Source organism: Scyliorhinus torazame, chromosome 2, assembly GCF_047496885.1.
Source record: "Scyliorhinus torazame isolate Kashiwa2021f chromosome 2, sScyTor2.1, whole genome shotgun sequence".
Lineage (NCBI taxonomy): Eukaryota > Metazoa > Chordata > Chondrichthyes > Carcharhiniformes > Scyliorhinidae > Scyliorhinus > Scyliorhinus torazame.
In genome coordinates this window covers 21,296,817-21,319,555 of record NC_092708.1, presented here as the reverse complement: position 1 = coordinate 21,319,555, position 22,739 = coordinate 21,296,817, and the positions used below count along the sequence as shown (strand labels likewise).

Here is a 22,739-nt window from a genome sequence, read left to right as displayed (position 1 = left end):
CCTTTAAAAGACTTTGAGTGCTTAAACAAGGTGGGTGTGGGGAAGGAAAAGCTGCCCTGGATCATGCGGTCATGTTTGTCGAGCAGTTTCCTCGCGCAGTCCAAACACTACAGTACCTGTTCTCACCAGGGTGGAGAGTGCAAAAGGCCTTGTGCTTCATACCACAGTCACTGAGGGGTGACCAGATCGTGAGGCAGCTGCTGAAGGTTGATTTAAAGGCATGCGTCTCTTTTGTATCGCGCACGTATCAGACCTGGAGCGAGTTGAAACATCTTTTGAACAAACTGACAAGGCAATGCTGTCCCTGATGAGCAATGGTTATTCTGCTTCCCAATGGCAAAAGCTGGATGGATCCAGCATCCGTCCACTCATCCTCAGCCAGGGATGGAAGCCAAAAGATCGCTCTAAATTCTGTAGTTGGAACAAAGCTTAATTTTTCTCCATATTCATTCTCCTCGGTCAAAATCCGTATCACTTCAACTAAGTTTGGGAAAATGACCCAGTGCCAAATCTGAAATTGGTCTCCAAATAATTTGGGCAGCTCCCGCATAATGGCAATTGTAGTGGTCTGTACATCTGTACATACACCTGCACATACACCAGGGACTACAGACAGATGTAACAGCCACAGCATCACTAGAGGGCAGCATCAGAGGCAGATAGAAAGGGTCCAGCCCAAGGTAGGATCCGCCTCTTTCAGAAGCACAGGGCTAGTGAGCAGCAGCGCACAAGAGACAGCTCAGCATAGGCAGCTTACCTTAGCTTCACTGGTCATACCTCTTGACTGTATTATATCTAGTTAAGCTCTGGAAACAGAACAAACCCATTGAATAAAGTATTTGTGTTAACTGGAAGTCTACAATCTTTATTCAGACTTAGAGAATAACATAGCAATAATGGCAGAGAAGGTTTTCCAAAATATTACAAAGTGCTTCCAGCACAGAATTGGGATTTTCTGTCCATCGGGACTATCCTGGTGTTCCTGCTCCACATGACCCTTCTCTTAACCCTATTCATCTAACAACAATGTGCCTATAAAAAGCCTCTACAGCAGTGTGAGAAACAGAATTTTGCATAGAGCCACAGGTAGTAAGTCAGATGATTAAAAGCTTGATCCAAAAGATAGGTGTTAATGAGCATAAGAGGAGGAAAGAGAGGTAGAGAGTCGGAGAGGTTGACAGAGTGAATTCCAGAGTCGAGGGCCCAGGGCTGAAGGCTCAGTGAATTAGGAAATGCCTGCAGGCGTTTGAGGTTTGTAGGGGGTAGAACTGGGGAGGCCACCAGGAATCTATTGCAACAGTCAAGCCTGGAGGTGAGCGTTGAGCCTCAATGGGGTATTTTTCTCACTCAGATGGTCTCAGTAGCGGGTAGGTTGCAGTAAGGGTGAAGTTTGGCGATGTTACGGGGGTGGAAATAAGCAGTGACGCCGATGGTGTGGATTTGTGGAAGGAAGCTCGTCTTGGAGTCGCATCGAACACCACTTTGCAAATAGTCTGATTCAGCGTAAGACAGCTGCTAGGGTGAGGACAGAGTTGGTAGCCAGGGAATCAAGTTTGCAGCGGAGCTTCAGACAACTGCTTTGGTCCTCCCAATACTTAGTTGGTGGACATTCCCGCACATCCAACACTGCTGTTGATCGAGCAGTCTGGCAATTTGGAGACAGTGAAGGGGACTGGAGAGGTGGTGGGTGAAATGATTAAGCAGCACAAAGCTTGGCTACAGGGGTATTCGGATCCCATTCTCTTTAGCAAGACCATTGCACAATCAGTTTTGATTTCAATATGTAGGGGAGCCTGGTATGAAGAAGATATTGTCGGATGTTTTGGGAGAATGAAAGGAGGAGTAAGAACTATAGTGATGTGTGGTTATTTAGGAATCCAGATGTGGCCATTTGGATTTTCTGATTGGTAAATAAGAAGTGACGACTGGGTCCCGTCATTTGTCCCGTGATCTCCATGCTAATGAACGTTGCCATAGTCCCCGAGGATCATCGGCTGCTCTCGCTCTTTTGAGAGAGAGCTGACTGGTGGTGATTTAACCCGAGACTCACCACAGCTCAGACGAGGGGCGAGGTTGAGACGGTTACAGAGACAGGGAAGAGTTAGGTCATGAAAGGATTTAAACACGAGAGTGAGAAATTTAAATTGGAAATTTTGGATTTACAATGTAGGTCAGGAAGGGCAAGATGTAGGGCAGCACGGTGGCGCAAGTGGTTAGCATTGCTGCCTCACGGTGCCGAGGTCCCAGGTTCGATCCCGGCTCTGGGTCACTGTCCGTGTGGAGTTTGCACATTCTCCCCGTGTTTGCGTGGGTTTCGCCCCCACAACCCAAAGATGTGCAGGGTAGGTGTATCGTCCAGACTAAAATTGCCCCTTAATTGGAAAAAATGAATTGGGTGTTCTAAATTTATTTTTTAAAAAGGAAGGGCAGGATGATGAGTGAGTGAGATCTGGTGAAGGACAGGGGCAGCAGAGTTTAGGTTGAACTGAAATTTACACGGAATACAGGAGGGGGGGATGGGAGAGGCTTTCCGAACTTGAAAGCATTATGTACCTTAGCAACAGTCAATTATTGATTACAATAAGCCCCAAATCCATTGCCATCACATTGCTTAAAGAATGTAGTCTCCTTAAATGGTCTGGCAGCAAAATCGCTAATGCTGCAAATCTACTAGGATGGTAATAAAAATAAAGCACAAAAAAAAAACACTGCTGGAAAGCAGGAAGCAGAGAGGAAAGACGCACAGAGTGAAGAACGAGGATGCAAAGCAATCAGAGAGAAAGTACAGAGAAAAGCGAGCAAGCAGGGAGAAAGTGAACAAGAAGTGAAGGGGGAAATAAATAGGGTGAAGGCAAACAGGCAGTGAGGGAAGTAGGCAGAGGGGAGACAGACAAACGGAAGAAGCAAGGGGAGAGAGAGAGAAAGGAAAGAGGGCAAAGAGTCTATCTATCAATCTATCTATCCATCTATCTGCATGCAGAGGCCATAAAGACATTGGGGGTGAGGTTAAGCAGTTAGCATTGAAGTGGTAGTTTAACCACATACTGGATGAGTGAGCGTAGAGTGAAGGCAGTGCCCATCCAGTGCAGGAAGAATAAGTGGCAAAGATTAAGAGGAATAAATGTCCAGGGCAAGTGAGGTTGCGTGGTAAAGCTGTTCCAACAAAAATAAATCACAAAACAATGAGTGGATGACTTTAAAATGTCTTAAGAACCGGCAGGACGGCCCCCATCTGGCGGTTTAGTCTCACACTTTGGCAAAGGCCATGTTGGTCTCCTCAAGTGACATCTTTTTTTTCATGGGTTGTGAGTGTCAATGGCAAGGCCATTTTTACCCATTCCTAATTGCCCTTGAGAAGAAATTTGTACAGCTCTGCTGATTCTCAGAATAAGGGCAGGCCGTTTAAGACCGAGATGAAGAATAATTTATTTCACTCAGAGGGTGGTGAATCTTTGGAATTCTCTATCCCAGGGCTCCTGAAGCTCAATCATTGAGCATATTCAAGACAGAAATCGATAAGATTCCTGGAGACTAATGACATCAAGGGACATGGGGATAGCAGGGGAAAGTGGCATGGAGGTAGACGATGAGCCACTATGTGATTGCAGGCTCGACGGGCTGGATGGCCGACGCCTGCTCCTATTTTTTTAATATAAATTTAAAGTACCAATCATTTTTTTTCCCCAATTAAGGGGCAATTTAGCATGACCAATCCACCTGCCCTGCACATCGTTGGGATGTGGGGGTGAGATCCATGCAGACACGGGGAGAACGTGCAAACAGTCAGTGACCCGGGGTCGGGATCGAACCCGGGTCCTCGCCGCCATGAGGCAGCAGCGCTAACCACTGCGCCAAAGCAGCTTCTCCACAAAGCTGGTTTAGCTCAGTGGGCTCGACAGCTGTTTGTGATGCAGAACACGACCAGCAGCGTGGGTTCAAATCCCGTACCAGCTCAGAATTCTGAATTCTCCCTCTGTGTACCTGAACAGGCGCCGGAATGTGGCAACTAGGGACTTTTCACTTAATTACTTGTGACAATAAAAAGATTATTTATTTTATTATTTTTATTTATTTAACGTGCTGCCCCTTACTCCTGCTCCTAAGAATAATAATCTTTATTAGTGTCACAACTCAGGCTTACATTAACACTGCAATGAAGTTACTGTGAAAAGCCCCTAGTCGCCACACTCCGGCGCCTGTTCGGGTACACTGAGGGAGAATTCAGAACGTCCAATTCACCTAACCTCTTTTGGGACTTGTGGGAGGAAACCGGAGCACCCGGAGGAAATCCACGCAGACACGGGGAGAACGTGCAGACCTCCGCACAGACAGCGACCCAAGCAGGAATCAAACCCAGGATCCTCTGCTGTGTAGCAACAGTGCTAACCACTGTGCTACCGTGCCGCCCATTCGCTTCAATTCTCCTTGAAGTACCGACCCAATTCTCTTTCAAAAGTTGCGACTGAATCTGCTTCCAGCAGCCTTATCAACTCACTTGGCAAAAAATAATTCTCACCTTAGCCAATTACCCTCAGACCGCCTTCCCCTGGAACCAGTTTCTCATTACCCGATCAGAACCCTTCACAACTTTAGACACCTCAATCAAGTTTTCCATTAACTTTTTTTTCTTTCTAATTTTTCCAAGTAACTGAAATAAATCTCTCGCTTCCAGTACTATTCCAGTACATCTCCTCTGCCTGGTGAGTTCAATCAATTTTTTTAAATGGGCAGGACTAATGAAAGGTGCAGGGAGCAAACATGACAGTGAGGATTCATAAATATTCATCCTTTGGATTTGGGGAAGAAACTGTGATTTGGCCCGAAGTCGATGGGGGGGGGGGGAAAGATTCTTAATCAGCATAGTGTGCACAGGACAGTCACTCTGGTTTGATTGCACGGAATGGTGGAAACTGGAAGAGCAAAACTTTTAAAGTTTAAATGTCCTCTTGGTACGATGTAACTTCGATAGCATGGGGCTCCCGTTGCTGCAGTGGGTCCCCTTGTACTGGGCCATGATGGGTCTATAGAAAGTGCTGGTCACACTGTCCCTGTCAGGGCTGAATCAGCGGAATCAGCTCTGGCACAAGACCAAAATCAACTTGCAATTACAAAGCATGAGGCATTTCAAGAAGAAACAAAATTTGACCCCAATCCATACAAAAAGATTTTAGAACAATAGATAAATAGGTGGTTCAAAGGAGTTTTGCTTTCCAAAAGAGAGAGGTGTTGAGGTTTAGAAAGGGAGTTGCTGAGCTTAGAGCCCAAGGAGAAGAAGGCATAACAGACAATGGTCCCGATGTCGTGGCCGTCGCCTCTCTGATTGCACGGAGGCGAATGTTGGGTACCGTCTGGTTTAGGTACCATCACTATGGGTGAGCTCCATTGGCTGCATCCCACTTCAATTATGCCACTCTTCAGCATACTCTCAGTCTCTCTGTTAACCTGTGCCAATTTTAAAGGGCTAAGTCCATATGGATGTTGTTTGATAGGAACCGCATTTCCCACAGCTACATCAGATATAGCCATTTTAGTACTTCCCAATTTATCTCTACAAACTTGCCCATGTGATATCAATAACTCTTTCAGGTCAGTTCGTTTTTCCTCTAGAAGGTAACTTAACAATTCATCCCAATTTTTAAGAACATCCTCATTTTCCAATTTAATGTGAGGTATGTCAAATTCACAGTCATCTGGATTTGGTTCGTCACTTTGAGTTAGAATCATTAAAACGTCCTTTTTCTCTCCTTCCCTTTCAAAGAACCTTTTAAGCATATTCACATGACACACTCAGTGAGTCTTCTTTCTATCTGGTGTTTTTACCACATAATTCACCTCACTAACTTTCCTTTCAATCTGATACGGTCCACAAAACCTAGCTTTTAAAGGCTCACCTACCACTAGTAACAACACTAAAACTTTATCCCCACTGGCAAAACTACGATTGGATTTCTTGTCCGCTGCCCGTTTCATCACATTTTGTGCAACTTTCAAATGTTGTCTAGCCAATTCACCTGCTCTATTTAATCGTTCCCTAAAATTTGACATGTAATCCAATAGTGTAATTTCCGATTTCTCACCCACCAATTTTTCCTTAATCAATTTAAGTGGTTCTCTTACCTCATGACCAAAAATTAGTTCAAAAGGACTAAATTTGGTAGACTCATTAGGTGCATCGCTAATTGCAAACAATACGAATGGGATTCCTTTATCCCAATCCTCTGGATAATCTTGACAATACGCCCTCAACATTGTCTTTAATGTCTGATGCCACCTTTCTAACGCTCCCTGCGATTCTGGATGGTACGCAATTGATTTAAATTGTTTTATTCCTAAGCTATCCATAACTTCTATGAATAACTTAGAAGTAAAATTCGATCCTTGATCCGATTGAATTTCTGTGGGTAGTCCATATCTAGTAAAGAATTTAAGTAACTCCTCCACAATCCTTTTAGCTGTAATATTATGTACTGGAACGGCCTCTGGAAACCTACTAGACACATCCATTATAGTCAAAAGATATTGATTCCCACTTTTTGTTTTTGGAAGCGGTCCTACACAATCAATTAGGACACTCGTAAAAGGTTCATCAAATGCTGGAATGGGTATTAAGGGCACTGGTTTTATCACTGCTTGAGGTTTTCCTATCACTTGACATGTGTGACATGATTGACAAAATTTAACTATATCTTTATGTAGTCCAGGCCAATAAAAATGTTTCTGGATTTTAGCTTGAGTTTTCCTTATTCCCAAATGACTTCCCACTGGTACCTCATGTGCAACTCGCAACACATGCTTTCTATACCCTACCGGCAATACTACTTGATGAACTTCTGCCCACTTTTCATCTGCCTGCATATGTCTCTATTTTCTCATCAAGACATCACTTTTGCAGTAATAACACTCTGGTGTACTCTCAGATTCCTCTTCCGTATATGCTTTCTGATATATCCGTTTTATTTCTACATCTTTCTGTTGTAACTCTGCCAATCCCCCTGAACTAAAAATATCCGCCTCATCCTCCACCTGTTCTTGTTCTTTTTCAACCATCTGATCAAAAATCGTTTCTGATAATTGCACTTCAACTTCATCTTCACTCTTTGATTTCTCCTCTTGTCTTAACCTGTGACTTTGAGGCCTTGTTACTACACAATCCGGAAAAATCCCAGGATATTCGTCCTTTAACCCTTCAGTTGTCTGATTTTCCACTGGCTTATCAACCACAGTAGGCATCACTCCCACCTGCGATCCAGCTCTATCATTACCCAAGATAAACTGTATTCCTGGACAAGATAGTTTATCTATTACTCCTACTACCGCTTCACCACTCTTCACTGGACTTTCCAACCTTACCTTATATAATGGAACGCTACTCCTCTCACCCTGAATTCCACATATCACCACCTTTTCTGGCAACATTCTTCCCAAACTACATAATTCCTCATCTCTTACCATTAAAGATTGACTAGCCCCTTTATCTCTTAAAATTGTGACTTCTTTACCTGCTCCTCCTGATACACATGAGTAAACTTTACCCACACAAGTAAATTCTTTAAAGCCAAAGACATCTGGCACCTTCTTAACAATTACTTCTTGAACAGGCTGTACAATCGTTTGCACCTCCTTCGCTTCCCTTGGGCTTTCCTTTACCACTAACAAATCCCACTGTCTTATCTTGTTTTACCACATCAGCCTTTCCAGTGCTTTTCTTCAACCACCAACACTGTGACTTTACATGGCCTAGTTTATTACAGTGAAAATATTTGAAACTTTTCATCACTTTTCCACCCTCCTGGATTTCTTTTTTAATCTGAGGTACACTCTCTTTATTGTCTCCCATCAGATCACCTTTACCTTTACCACTTGAGTATTTCTCACGTCCCCAGTTTCTATCCCTCACCGGCTGAAACTGATGTCGGAAACCAATCTTTGATTTATGAACTAATTCATAATCATCTGCCATTTCCGCTGCTAATCTCACAGTTTTAACCCTCTGTTCTTCCACATGAGTTCTCACTACGTCAGGAATTGAATTTTTAAACTCCTCCAAAAGTATAATTTCTCTGAGAGCTTCATACGTTTGGTCTATTTTCAAAGCCCTTATCCACCTATCAAAATTACTCTGTTTGAGCCTTTCAAACTCCATGTATGTTTGACCAAATTCTTTCCTTAAATTTCTAAACCTTTGTCTGTAAGTTTCAAGCACCAGCTCATATGCACTTAAGATGGATTTCTTCACCTCCTCATACTTTCCAGATACCTCCTCCGGTCGTGATGCAAACACTTCACTAGCCCTACCTACCAGCTTTGTTTGTATCAGTAATTCCCACATGTCCTGTGGCCCTTGCATTTGTTTAGCTACCTTCTCAAATAAAATGAAAAAGGCTTCTACCTCCTTCTCGTCAAACCTTGGCAATGCTTGGACATATTTAAATAGATCCCCACATCTTCGACTATGACGCTCTGTCTCATTATCCTCATCCATCTTCTCCAACTGTACGTGTCCCTTTTCGTCTGCCAATTTTAACTGATTTTCATGTTTCAGAGCCATTTCCCGAAGTTCAAACTCTCTCTTTTTTTCCCTTTCCTCTCTAGCTCTTTCTTTGTTTCTTTCTTCTCTCTCCTTTTCTTTTTCCTCTCTATCTCTATCTTTTTCTATCATTGCATATTCAAGCCGCTTTAATTCTTTTTCATGTTCAAGTTGCTTTAATTCTTTTTCATGTTCAAATTGCTTAATCTGCAACTGGAGCTTTGCCATATCTAATGACTCAGAATGTATCACAGGCAAACGTAAATGCTCAGATACCTCGTTAAGTACCTCATCTTTTCGTATTTTGCCAGGCAGTGTTAACTGCAATGCTTTTGCCAAACCTAACAGTCTGCTTTTAGTCTCTGTCAGTAAGGTATCACGTGTTACCGTGTCCACCCCCAAAAAATTCTGAGCCTCCGAAAGAGCCATTGTTCACAACACTTTCCCCACTTAAACTAAAATACCACACCGGAAATGCAACAATCCTTCACTGTCTTTAAGTTCACAAAAGCCAATCCAATAGATAGACTTTTATTCCGGACGAGCCCCCAATTGTTATGGACGAGGTGTTTTCAGAACCCCAAAATGTATCATGGAGTTCAACCAACCTTTAATGGATTGTTGCTTTTGAAGCACACGTCTTGTTCCCCAGGTGTAGTACTACAATTATGGACACGTGGTTTTTAAAACAAAACAATGTTTATTCCATGAACTCAAATTAACTTTTTAAATAAACATTGGATCTCTTAACACCCTTAGTTCAAAGATAACCCCGAAAATAATACAACACTACCCAATCCTGCAAATTGTTCCTTTACACATCCAAAAGACTTCACCTTCACAAAAACAGTAACACACCAGGTCACAGTTAATATATATTTGCTGTTGGATGGCAGAGATATATCAGCTTGGTTGACTTCAGCTCCAGCACCTTGCTTTTTCTTAAAATGTAGCTCTCAGCAAAACACACAGACGCTCCCAGCTTTCTCCTCAAACTGAAACTAAAACTCCCAAAAAAGCAGAAGTGAGCTCAGCTCCCCCTGTGACATCACTTCAGTAATATGATGAGCTTCATTTCTTAAAGGTACATTTCTTAAATACCTAATTCTTAAAGGCACTCTCACATGACAGAATAAATTGAGAAAAAGATGCTGCATTTATAGAGCACCTTTCTCCACTTGAAAGGTCCCAAAGCAGTTTACAACCAACGATATAGAATTGAAACGTAGTCACTTTTGCAATGTAGGAAATGCAACTGCCAATTTGCGCTCAGCAAACTCTTCCGAACAGCAATGGCTAGGTCACCTTCTTCTTTAAAGGATATTGGTCAAGGGGGTAAATAATAATAATAATCTTTATTAGTGTCACAAGTAGGCTTACATTAACACTGCAAAGAGGTTACTGTGAAAAGCCCATAGTCGCCACATTCTGGCGCCTGTTCGGGTACACGGAGGGAGAATTCAGAATGTCCAATTCGCCTAACAGCACGTCTTTCGGGACTTGTGGGAGGAAACCAGAGCACCCGGAGGAAACCCACACAGACACGGGGAGAACATGCAGACACGGCACAGACTGTGACTCAAGCCGGGAATCGAACCTGGGACCCTGGCGCTGCGAAACAACAGTGCTAACCACTGTGCTACCGTGCCGCCCATGAGGCCAGGACTCTGGGTGAAGCCCTCTACTCTTCCTCAAAATGGAACTGAGAGATATTTTCCGTTCATCTTAGAGGGTAGGCAAGCCTTGGTTTAATGCCTCATCCGAAAGATGGTACCTCTGACCATGCAGCACCCCCTCAATACTCCCTTTGGGAGTGCCAGCCTAGATTCTATGCCCAAGTCTCTGGAATGGAACTTAAACTCTCACCCAGCCAACTCAAGAGGTAAAAGTGCTACCAGAGTCACAGTCGTATTGCACCTGAATGAGTACCTTGTTGCATAGCCAAGCGATTGCAAGAATGGCGACTGTGTTGAGGTAATTTGCTGCTGCTTCCTGAGGCACCATTGTCCTAACAAGAATCAGTGCTTTCAGCAGTGAAAGCCTAGAGAGAGAAAAAGGTCAGGGAAATGCTAACGTGGGCCATATAGGGTTAATCTTTCCCTGACCTTCCCTCTCGGTAAGTGGAGACAACGTGACAAACTGGGACTGAAACACTGTATGTGACAAATGGACAGATGAAGACCAGGAGGCTAATCCTCTCCCTTCAGGGCTGCCTTTCACTGAGGGGGTGGCGCCTCGCTTAGAGATCTGATGCTGATGGATTTCTACAGAGGTACGGGACTTTGGTGCTAGACTCGCACCGCCCCCCCCCCCCCCCCACGCCAGGTAAATAGAATACCCAACAGGTGGAAATGAGCACACTAAGAAACAAAAGCAGTTCACCCTTCTGAAGGTTAACCCTATCCCTGCTCAGAAGCGACTCAGAACTGGCTTGATGCCAAGTCTTCACTTCATCCATCATCCGATTCCGTGTCCGGCTTGAAGGGGTTGTTCAACTGCCGCTGGAAAAGAGTGGGGTGTCACCAGTTTGGCGGCCCTGGTTACGGTGCCTCTGCCGCTCCCGCCGGCGCAGTACTCCACCAGCCCTGTTGGGTTGGGGGCTTTGCGGATCTGGGGCCAGTGGAGGAGGCATATACGGGAAGTGAGAGCATCGGTGTGGACCCCAATCTGCGGCAATCACCGATTTGCCCCGGGTAACATGGATGCTGGGTATCGACTGTGGTGGAGGGCAGGGGTTGTGAGGGTGGGTGATCTGTTCCTGGAAGGGAGATTTCCGAGTATGAGGGCGTTGGAGGAGATGTTCGGGCTGACGGGAGGGAATGACTTTAAATACTTACAGGTGCGGGATTTTGCGCGCAGACTGGTGCCGTCCTTCCCATGCCTCCCACCAAAGGGGAGGCAGGACAGGGTAGTTTCTAGGGGAGATGTAGGTGAGGGTAGAGTCTCAGATATTTACAAAGAACTAATGGGAGCAGAGGATACACAGACTAATGACCTGAAGCTTAAGTGGGAAGAGGAGCTCAGGGGGAGATGGCGGATGGTATTTGGGCAGAAGCCCTGAGCAGAGTAAACACGACCGCAACATGCGCCAGGCTCAATCTGATCCAGTTTAAGGTCGTGCACCGGGCCCACATGACGGTGGCCCGGATGAGTACATTTTTCGGGCTGGATGACAAATGTGCCAGATGCGCCGGTGAATCACGTGCACATGTTCTGGTCGTGCCCCAGACTCACGGGGTACTGGCAGGGATTCGCGGACATCATGTCCTGGGTTTTGAAAACTAGGGTGGCAATGAGTCCTGAGGTGGCAATCCTTGGGGTCTCGGAGGACCCGGGGGTCCAGGAGGAGAAGGAGGCCGACGTCTTGGCCTTTGCTTCCCTGGTAGCCCGGCGACGATTACTGTTGGCCTGGAGGGACTCAAGGCCCCCGAAGACCGAAGCATGGCTATCGGACATAGCGAGCTTTCTCGGTCTAGAGAAAGTTAAGTTCGCCTCGAGAGGTTCACTATCAGGGTTCGCCCGGAGGGGGCAGCCATTCATTGACTTCTTCGCGGAGAACTAATCGTCAGCAGGGGAGGGGGGGGGGGGGGGGGCTAGGGCAGTGTAGAGTAGGGGGTGGTTTAGGCAGGTCCTTGCGGGAATGGAGTCGTGGTTTGCACTATGTGTTATTTGCTTTTCCTTTTGTACGGTACTATACAATGTCATAGTTTTATGTGCCAAAAATACCTCAATAAAATTGTTTATTAATAAAAAAGAAAAGAGTGGGGTGAAATCGAGGACTAACTTTCCTCAAAAATCTGTTCAGGTCAATCTAAAGTTTCAATACTAAGACAATAAGTTTTAGTTGGATAAGGATACTAAGGCAGATGAAATCAAGGCAAATAGATGGAATTCCGATACACAGCGGCTAAGATCTAACTGAAGAGCAGCACAGGTTTGAGGGACTGAATGGCTTCCCCCTTGGCTCTCCATATCATCTTGCTCCTCCACTCCCATGACCCAGGATAGACAGGCTTTCTCCACTTCCCGTGGCCTCAGCGGGCTGTGTCCTCCACCTCCCGGTTAGTCCACATCGTCTGGGAGATTGCAATCACTCCACTCTCAACTTTGCAAACAGCCTCTTTGCCAATAAAAAAAAAATGAATTTCACACCTGTATGGCTTTTTATGACCTCAACATCCCAAAGCACTTTACAACCAATGAGGTGCTTTAAATGCAGCCCCTGTTGCAATGCAGACAACACGGCAGCCAATTGGCACACTGTAGGGTCCCATAATCGGCATTGTGATAAATGACCAAATAAACCATGCTTTCTATGTGGGGTTGGTTGAGGGATAAATATTGACCAGGATGCTGGCGGGAATTCCACTGAAATCTCTGGACTGGGACTTGAATTCACGACCTTCTGACTCAAGAGACAAGGGTGCTGCTGCTGAGCTGCAGTTGACTGCTACGGACGATAACCTGGAAGATGGCAATCATTCTTCTCCGGTTAGAGTTGGAGACGGGTCAGAGGTCTGGTTCATTGGGGGATGAGGTTTCACAGCTGCGTATCACCCTCCTCCCCACTTGACATCTATACACAGTTCACTGGATAGTGATCAGGGTTGGCACCTCTGTCTATGTTTTACCCTCTCCAACGCAAGGGCTCCGGCGCCAGTTCCTCCAGCCTGCCAGCTGAAATAGGAAGTTAGTGAAGCCTGGAATGATCCCACTCCCCTTGCAGTGCATGCAAGAGCGCCCCAACCACAGGCTCCAACTACCCAACTACCCACTCGCCTGTGCGGAATCTCTGGTGTCCCGGCCAATGTTCATTCCTCAACCAATGTCACCAAAATTAATGAATAATTTATTGATTGCTGCTTGCAAGATTTTACTACGCGTAAAGAGGCTGCAGCATTTGCCTACAAAACAGGGACTATACTTCAAAAGTGTTTCTTTCACAATGGAACACTTTGGGATATCTGAGGACATGAAATCTGGTGCGTATATGAAAGTGTTTGCTTCTCTTCCTGTACTTTCTTCCCTGATTCCATGTGAATCACAGATCTGCTGGGTACGGTGATGCGCTGACCATGGCACTGGATACGGTGATGCGTTGACCATGGCACTGGATACGGTGATGCGCTGACCATGGCACTGGATACGGTGATGCACTGACCATGGCACTGGATACGGTGATGCGTTGACCATGGCACTGGATACGGTGATGCACTGACCATGGCACTGGATACGGTGATGCACTGACCATGGCACTGGATACGGTGATGCGTTGACCATGGCACTGGATACGGTGATGCGCTGACCATGGCACTGGATACGGTGATGCGCTGACCATGGCACTGGTTACGGTGATGCGCTGACCATGGCACTGGATACGGTGATGCACTAACCATGGCACTGGATACGGTGATGCACTGACCATGGCACTGGATACGGTGATGCACTGACCATGGCACTGGATACGGTGATGCACTGACCATGGCACTGGATACGGTGATGCGCTGACCATGGCACTGGATACGGTGATGCACTGACCATGGCACTGGATACGGTGATGCACTGACCATGGCACTGGATACGGTGATGCGCTGACCATGGCACTGGATACGGTGATGCGCTGACCATGGCACTGGACACGGTGATGCATTGACCATGGCACTGGATACGGTGATGCGCTGACCATGGCACTGGACACGGTGATGCACTGACCATGACACTGGGTACGGTGATGCGCTGACCATGGCACTGGATACGGTGATGAGCTGACCATGGCACTGGATACGGTGATGCGCTGACCATGGCACTGGATACGGTGATGCGCTGACCATGGCACTGGATACGGTGATGCACTGACCATGGCACTGGATACGGTGATGCACTGACCATGGCACTGGATACGGTGATGCGCTGACCATGGCACTGGATACGGTGATGCACTGACCATGGCACTGGATACGGTGATGCACTGACCATGGCACTGGGTACGGTGATGCGTTGACCATGGCACTGGATACAGTGATGCACTGACCATGGCACTGGATACGGTGATGCACTGACCATGGCACTGGATACGGTGATGCGCTGACCATGGCACTGGATACGGTGATGCACTGACCATGGCACTGGATACGGTGATGTGCTGACCATGGCACTGGATACGGTGATGCGTTGACCATGGCACTGGATACGGTGATGCGCTGACCATGGCACTGGATACGGTGATGCGCTGACCATGGCACTGGTTACGGTGATGCGCTGACCATGGCACTGGATACGGTGATGCACTGACCATGGCACTGGTTACGGTGATGCACTGACCATGGCACTGGATACGGTGATGCGCTGACCATGGCACTGGATACGGTGATGCACTGACCATGGCACTGGTTACGGTGATGCGCTGACCATGGCACTGGATATGGTGATGCACTGACCATGGCACTGGATACGGTGATGCACTGACCATGGCACTGGATACGGTGATGCGCTGACCATGGCACTGGTTACGGTGATGCACTGACCATGGCACTGGATACGGTGATGCGCTGACCATGGCACTGGATACGGTGATGCACTGACCATGGCACTGGATCCGGTGATGCGCTGACCATGGCACTGGATACGGTGATGCGCTGACCATGGCACTGGATACGGTGATGCACTGACCATGGCACTGGATACGGTGATGCACTGACCATGGCACTGGATACGGTGATGCGCTGACCATGGCACTGGATACGGTGATGCGCTGACCATGGCACTGGATACGGTGATGCACTGACCATGGCACTGGATACGGTGATGCGCTGACCATGGCACTGGATATGGTGATGCACTGACCATGGCACTGGATACGGTGATGCACTGACCATGGCACTGGATACGGTGATGCGCTGACCATGGCACTGGATACGGTGATGCGCTGACCATGGCACTGGATACGGTGATGCACTGACCATGGCACTGGATACGGTGATGCACTGACCATGGCACTGGATACGGTGATGCGCTGACCATGGCACTGGATACGGTGATGCGCTGACCATGGCACTGGATACGGTGATGCGCTGACCATGGCACTGGATACGGTGATGCACTGACCATGGCACTGGATACGGTGATGCGCTGACCATGGCACTGGATACGGTGATGCGCTGACCATGGCACTGGATCCGGTGATGCGCTGACCATGGCACTGGATACGGTGATGCACTGACCATGGCACTGGATACGGTGATGCACTGACCATGGCACTGGATACGGTGATGCGCTGACCATGGCACTGGATACGGTGATGCGCTGACCATGGCACTGGATACGGTGATGCACTGACCATGGCACTGGATACGGTGATGCGCTGACCATGGCACTGGATACGGTGATGCGCTGACCATGGCACTGGATCCGGTGATGCGCTGACCATGGCACTGGATACGGTGATGCGCTGACCATGGCACTGGGTACGGTGATGCGCTGACCATGGCACTGGATACGGTGATGCGCTGACCATGGCACTGGATCCGGTGATGCGCTGACCATGGCACTGGATACGGTGATGCGCTGACCATGGCACTGGATACGGTGATGCACTGACCATGGCACTGGATCCGGTGATGCGCTGACCATGGCACTGGATACGGGGATGCACTGACCATGGCACTGGTTACGGTGATGCGCTGACCATGGCACTGGATACGGTGATGCACTGACCATGGCACTGGATACGGTGATGCGCTGACCATGGCACTGGATATGGTGATGCACTGACCATGGCACTGGATACGGTGATGCACTGACCATGGCACTGGATACGGTGATGCGCTGACCATGGCACTGGATACGGTGATGCGCTGACCATGGCACTGGATACGGTGATGCACTGACCATGGCACTGGATACGGTGATGCACTGACCATGGCACTGGATACGGTGATGCGCTGACCATGGCACTGGATACGGTGATGCGCTGACCATGGCACTGGATACGGTGATGCGCTGACCATGGCACTGGATACGGTGATGCACTGACCATGGCACTGGATACGGTGATGCGCTGACCATGGCACTGGATACGGTGATGCGCTGACCATGGCACTGGATCCGGTGATGCGCTGACCATGGCACTGGATACGGTGATGCACTGACCATGGCACTGGATACGGTGATGCACTGACCATGGCACTGGATACGGTGATGCGCTGACCATGGCACTGGATACGGTGATGCGCTGACCATGGCACTGGGTACGGTGATGCGCTGACCATGGCACTGGATACGGTGATGCGCTGACCATGGCACTGGATCCGGTGATGCGCTGACCATGGCACTGGATACGGTGATGCACTGACCATGGCACTGGGTACGGTGATGCGCTGACCATGGCACTGGATACGGTGATGCGCTGACCATGGCACTGGATACGGTGATGCGCTGACCATGGCACTGGATCCGGTGATGCACTGACCATGGCACTGGACACGGTGATGCACTGACCATGGCACTGGATACGGTGATGCACTGACCAATGCACTGGATACGGTGATGCGCTGACCATGGCACTGGATCCGGTGATGCGCTGACCATGGCACTGGATACGGTGATGCGCTGACCATGGCACTGGGTACGGTGATGCGCTGACCATGGCACTGGATACGGTGATGCGCTGACCATGGCACTGGATCCGGTGATGCGCTGACCATGGCACTGGATACGGTGATGCGCTGACCATGGCACTGGATACGGTGATGCACTGACCATGGCACTGGATCCGGTGATGCGCTGACCATGGCACTGGATACGGGGATGCACTGACCATGGCACTGGTTACGGTGATGCGCTGACCATGGCACTGGATACGGTGATGCACTGACCATGGCACTGGATACGGTGATGCGCTGACCATGGCACTGGATATGGTGATGCACTGACCATGGCACTGGATACGGTGATGCACTGACCATGGCACTGGATACGGTGATGCGCTGACCATGGCACTGGATACGGTGATGCGCTGACCATGGCACTGGATACGGTGATGCACTGACCATGGCACTGGATACGGTGATGCACTGACCATGGCACTGGATACGGTGATGCGCTGACCATGGCACTGGATACGGTGATGCGCTGACCATGGCACTGGATACGGTGATGCGCTGACCATGGCACTGGATACGGTGATGCACTGACCATGGCACTGGATACGGTGATGCGCTGACCATGGCACTGGATACGGTGATGCGCTGACCATGGCACTGGATCCGGTGATGCGCTGACCATGGCACTGGATACGGTGATGCACTGACCATGGCACTGGATACGGTGATGCACTGACCATGGCACTGGATACGGTGATGCGCTGACCATGGCACTGGATACGGTGATGCGCTGACCATGGCACTGGGTACGGTGATGCGCTGACCATGGCACTGGATACGGTGATGCGCTGACCATGGCACTGGATCCGGTGATGCGCTGACCATGGCACTGGATACGGTGATGCACTGACCATGGCACTGGGTACGGTGATGCGCTGACCATGGCACTGGATACGGTGATGCGCTGACCATGGCACTGGATACGGTGATGCGCTGACCATGGCACTGGATCCGGTGATGCACTGACCATGGCACTGGATACGGTGATGCGCTGACCATGGCACTGGGTACGGTGATGCGCTGACCATGGCACTGGATACGGTGATGCGCTGACCATGGCACTGGATACGGTGATGCGCTGACCATGGCACTGGATACGGTGATGCGCTGACCATGACACTGGGTACGGTGATGCGCTGACCATGGCACTGGATACGGTGATGCACTGACCATGGCACTGGACACGGTGATGCACTGACCATGGCACTGGATACGGTGATGCACTGACCAATGCACTGGATACGGTGATGCACTGACCATGACACTGGATACGGTGATGCACTGACCATGGCACTGGATACGGTGATGCGCTGACCATGGCACTGGATACGGTGATGCACTGACCATGGCACTGGATACGGTGATGCACTGACCATGGCACTGGATACGGTGATGCACTGACCATGGCACTGGATCCGGTGATGCGCTGACCATGGCACTGGGTACGGTGATGCGCTGACCATGGCACTGGATACGGTGATGCACTGACCATGGCACTGGATACGATGATGCGCTGACCATGGCACTGGATACGGTGATGCACTGACCATGGCACTGGATACGGTGATGCACTGACCATGGCACTGGATACGATGATGCGCTGACCATGGCACTGGATACGGTGATGCGCTGACCATGGCACTGGATACGGTGATGCACTGACCATGGCACTGGATACGATGATGCGCTGACCATGGCACTGGATACGGTGATGCACTGACCATGGCACTGGATACGGTGATGCACTGACCATGGCACTGGATACGGTGATGCACTGACCATGGCACTGGATACGGTGATGCGCTGACCATGGCACTGGACACGGTGATGCGCTGACCATGGCACTGGATACGGTGATGCACTGACCATGACACTGGATCCGGTGATGCGTTGACCATGGCACTGGATACGGTGATGTGCTGACCATGGCACTGGATACGGTGATGCGCTGACCATGGCACTGGATACGGTGATGTGCTGACCATGGCACTGGATACGGTGATGCACTGACCATGGCACTGGATACGGTGATGCGCTGACCATGGCACTGGATACGGTGATGTGCTGACCATGGCACTGGATACGGTGATGCACTGACCATGGCACTGGTTACGGTGATGCGCTGACCATGGCACTGGTTACGGTGATGCACTGACCATGGCACTGGATACGGTGATGCGCTGACCATGGCACTGGATACAGTGATGCACTGACCATGGCACTGGATACGGTGATGCACTGACCATGGCACTGGATACGGTGATGCGCTGACCATGGCACTGGATACGGTGATGCACTGACCATGGCACTGGATACGGTGATGCGCTGACCATGGCACTGGATACGGTGATGCACTGACCATGGCACTGGATACGGTGATGCACTGACCATGGCACTGGATACGGTGATGCGCTGACCATGGCACTGGATACGGTGATGCGCTGACCATGGCACTGGATACGGTGATGCACTGACCATGGCACTGGATACGGTGATGCGCTGACCATGGCACTGGATACGGTGATGCGCTGACCATGGCACTGGATACGGTGATGCACTGACCATGGCACTGGATACGGTGATGCGCTAATCATGGCACTGGATACGGTGATGCGCTGACCATGGCACTGGATGAACAACCTAGAGTCATTAGATCACAAGAAATAGGAGCAAGAATAGGCCATTTGGCCACTCAAATCTGCTCCACCAGTCAATAAGATCTTGGCTGATGTGACCATGGCCTTATGCCCTCTTTCCTGCCAAACTCAATTTAATAGGCCAGGCCATTTGTGGGTCAGCATAAGGTCATGGTAATAAAAGATTTGTTAAAAATCCAAAGAGTTCACTGAAGCTCTTCAGGAAAGAAAATGGAGCGTGCCACCTCTACCCATCAGGCCAATAAGACTTTAAAAGGTCTCTGCAGTACCAGGGCAATCTCTTGGTTGCTAACAAAATCATTCAAAATGGCTGGCCACCACCACCGTATCAGGTTTTGGTTGTGGCAGGAATAGTCCAAATGGACGTCCATGAGCTTTCTCTGCCATTCAATAGATCATGGATGATCTGATCTTGATCTCAACCCCAATTGTCTGCCGATACACCATAATCCCTGACTCCCTATAGCTCAAACATCCGTCCACTTCAGCCTTGAACGTATTCAATGTCCCAGCCTCAGCAGCTCTTGGATAAAGCATTCCAAAGATTCATGACCTTCAAAGAAGAAATTCCTCCTCATCCCAGTAGTTTGAAGGGTCCCAGCTCTTGATTATGAAAACCAGTGTTATACTGAAGGAGTGCCACACTGCCAGGGGTGTTGTCTTTTCAATGCCCTGTTAGGTGGTAAAAGAGCCTATGGCACTCTTTTGAAGAACTGTAGGAGAGTTCTCCCCAGTGTCCCGGCCAGTATTTATTTTCAATCAAAAGCAGAAAGACAGTTTATCTGGTGATTCTCACGTTGATGTTGGTGTGGGCTTGCTGTGCCTGCCATGTTTCCTAACTAACAATAGTTGACTACATTTCATAAATTCTTCACGGGTTGTGAAGAGCTTTGAAACGTTCAGCATTTATAAAGCACGAAAGGTGTTATATAAATGCAAGTCTTTCTTTCTATTGAGGGAACTAGGGATGGGCAAAAATAGGACCTTGACCAGCCCTTGTCACATCCTGATACCAAGTAATTAAAGAAGATGATAAGTCAAAGAGTTACCTGTGGTCGTTCTATCCTGGATACCTCACCTTCAGATTCAGATTCAATAATGCACTGAACACTTAAAACAAGCTACTACTATTGCAGGCACTGGTGAAGAGCTAGATGACCAATTTGGAATTCTTCAGCTAGTCGGCAACCTCCTCATCAGCCTGGTGCAGGGCAGTGAGAGGGCCACTGAAGAACAGGGCCACTGAAGAACAACTCGGGGCACTTGTCGATATATGAAGCATGGTTTTACACTTCAACACCGGTGGACAGGAGTGAGTCACGATATCCCCAACAGAAGAGGTTGTTGTGGCAGGGTCCGACTCCAATGCAAAACCTGTTAGGTTTGACCCATTCGCCCCCAAAGGAGGTCAACGCTTGGGGTTTACAACGTGGGATCATCAACCAAGTGCTGGTTCTGGGCTTTGCAGTCGGTGTTGTGCCACGGGCCCTTCCACAAGTCCGCAGCAGAGCTGCCTCGCTAGCTTGGGCAGGTTGGTCCAGATTGGCTGCCTGGGGATGAAGCGTTGGCTGGCTGGGTGGGTGATATCTTCTACCAGTGGCATCTCCGGATTGCTGTGCACACTTACTCGCAATCGTGCTGTGTCAGCGACACAATGGATTTGTGCCGACACAATGTTGCAGAGCACAGGTAGTCAACTTGTGCCTGTTGACGAGGTTACTCCTGAGGGGTTCCTCATGGTCTCACTCAACTGGACATCTCACCAGTTTTCTCCCAGGCAGCAGCTCCTGAGTAGCAGAGAGCCAAAGAGGAGGTTCTTAAAGGGGCTGGCTCCCCAAGAGGGTTCCTGCTAGTTTGTTGCTGAGATTGTTGCAATTCTTCAGTTCAGCTGAGATTCCCTGGAGGTGTGGCTGAAAGGTCAGTGTGCAGTCCAAAACAGCACCTAGATTGGTCGGTGGAGGGCGGTGTTTGATGTGGCTGCCGTTTAGGTAGAGGTCAAGTTCTTGGTGACTTCTTACATTGTCAAGGTGGTGGACACATGGTACGGTTTTGGCAGCACTTGGTTTGAGGCAGTCATCAGAGAGTTTACTAAGGTCCTCCCTCATTAAGAGCACTGTTAGTGTCCTTGAACACTCTCTCTTGGTAAGCACAGCGGTGCCATCTGCACAGGTGAACTTGCGGCTGCATGTGGCTGGCAAGCCATTTATGTATAGATTAAACAGGATGGGGGCCAGTACTGATCCTTGAGTTAGGCCATTTTGCTGCCTCTTCCATGTGCTGGATTTGGACCTCACCTGGACTTGAGGAAGAGAAGTCATGGTATCAACAATCCTGGGTGGTAGGGCCCTAGAAAACTTGACTAGTACGCCTTTATGACACACAGTGTCGTAGGCTGCAGTGAGATCGAGATAGATAACTCCATCAGGGAGCGACTCCAACTGCATGTTAAGAAAACCAACATGCCGAAGCTCTCTCAAGTCGGATTTAGCTTTCGCAGTTACTGTGTCAGTACCTTCCCATTTCCCACGCTAACCATACAGGAATCAGAATGGGCTATTCAGCCCCTTTAGCTTGTTCTGCCATTCAAATGGTTCATGGTTGATCTGTAGCTCAACCTCATTAAACTGCCTTGATCCTGCAATATTTAATACCCTGTCCAACAAAGTCCATCAATCCCAGTTTTATAAATCTTACTCTGACCTCAGTGTTTAAAGCAGGGGGGAGGTTTGCATATGTCAACCCATCCCTTCCCAGTGAGCACATTTGAACAATCGCTTCGAGCTGGGTGAGCAGGGCAGGGGAGCCAGCAATTAGCTTTAATAATACTAATAATAATTGCAAGTAGGTTAACACTGCAATGAAGTCACTGTGAAAAGCCCCTAGTCACCACACTCC

General features: G+C 48.7%; 1 protein-coding gene across 2 annotated transcripts in view; it reads right to left on the bottom strand.

Moving 5' to 3' along the window:
• The window catches only part of nhej1 (nonhomologous end-joining factor 1), a 366,800-nt gene that overhangs the window by 53,192 nt on the left and 290,869 nt on the right, over window positions 1-22,739 (bottom strand). The gene's annotated exons all lie outside the window — the stretch shown is intronic.